Raw genomic sequence first — 1377 nt, forward strand, 5'->3', positions numbered from 1 at the left:
TCTGTAGTCAGAGGTATGTTCTGTAGTCAGAGGTGTGTTCTGTAGTCAGAGGAGTGTTCAGTAGTCAGAGGAGTGTTCAGTAGTCAGAGGAGTGTTCAGTAGTCAGAGGAGTGTTCAGTAGTCAGAGGTGTGTTCAGTAGTCAGAGGAGTGTTCTGTATTCAGAGGTGTGTTCAGTAGTCAGAGGTGTGTTCTGTAGTCAGAGGAGTGTTCAGTAGTCAGAGGAGTGTTCAGTAGTCAGAGGTGTGTTCTGTAGTCAGAGGAGTGTTCAGTAGTCAGAGGAGTGTTCAGTAGTCAAAGGTGTGTTCTGTAGTCAGAGGAGTGTTCAGTAGTCAGAGGTGTGTTCAGTAGTCAGAGGAGTGTTCAGTAGTCAAAGGTGTGTTCTGTAGTCAGAGGAGTGTTCAGTAGTCAGAGGTGTGTTCAGTAGTCAGAGGTGTATTCAGTAGTCAGAGGGGTGTTCAGTAGTCAGGAGTGTTCAGTAGTCAGAGGAGTGTTCAGTAGTCAGAGGTGTGTTCAGTAGTCAGAGGAGTGTTCAGTAGTCAAAGGTGTGTTCTGTAGTCAGAGGAGTGTTCAGTAGTCAGAGGAGTGTTCTGTAGTCAGAGGTATGTTCTGTAGTCAGAGGTGTGTTCTGTAGTCAGAGGAGTGTTCAGTAGTCAGAGGAGTGTTCAGTAGTCAGAGGAGTGTTCAGTAGTCAGAGGAGTGTTCAGTAGTCAGAGGTGTGTTCAGTAGTCAGAGGAGTGTTCAGTAGTCAGAGGAGTGTTCAGTAGTCAGAGGTGTGTTCTGTAGTCAGAGGTGTGTTCAGTAGTCAGAGGAGTGTTCTGTATTCAGAGGTGTGTTCTGTAGTCAGAGGTGTGTTCAGTAGTCAGAGGAGTGTTCTGTATTCAGAGGTGTGTTCAGTAGTCAGAGGTGTGTTCAGTAGTCAGAGGTGTGTTCAGTAGTCAGAGGAGTGTTCTGTATTCAGAGGTGTGTTCAGTAGTCAGAGGTGTGTTCAGTAGTCAGAGGTGTGTTCAGTAGTCAGAGGAGTGTTCTGTATTCAGAGGTGTGTTCAGTAGTCAGAGGTGTGTTCAGTAGTCAGAGGTGTGTTCAGTAGTCAGAGGTGTGTTCTGTAGTCAGAGGAGTGTTCAGTAGTCAGAGGAGTGTTCAGTAGTCAGAGGTGTGTTCTGTAGTCAGAGGTGTGTTCAGTAGTCAGAGGAGTGTTCAGTAGTCAGAGGTGTGTTCTGTAGTCAGAGGAGTGTTCAGTAGTCAGAGGAGTGTTCAGTAGTCAGAGGTGTGTTCTGTAGTCAGAGGAGTGTTCAGTAGTCAGAGGAGTGTTCAGTAGTCAGAGGTGTGTTCTGTAGTCAGAGGAGTGTTCAGTAGTCAGAGGAGTGTTCAGTAGTCAG

The sequence above is a fragment of the Austrofundulus limnaeus genome, unplaced genomic scaffold (assembly GCF_001266775.1).
Source record: "Austrofundulus limnaeus strain Quisiro unplaced genomic scaffold, Austrofundulus_limnaeus-1.0 Scaffold767, whole genome shotgun sequence".
NCBI classification, from domain to species: Eukaryota; Metazoa; Chordata; class Actinopteri; order Cyprinodontiformes; family Rivulidae; genus Austrofundulus; species Austrofundulus limnaeus.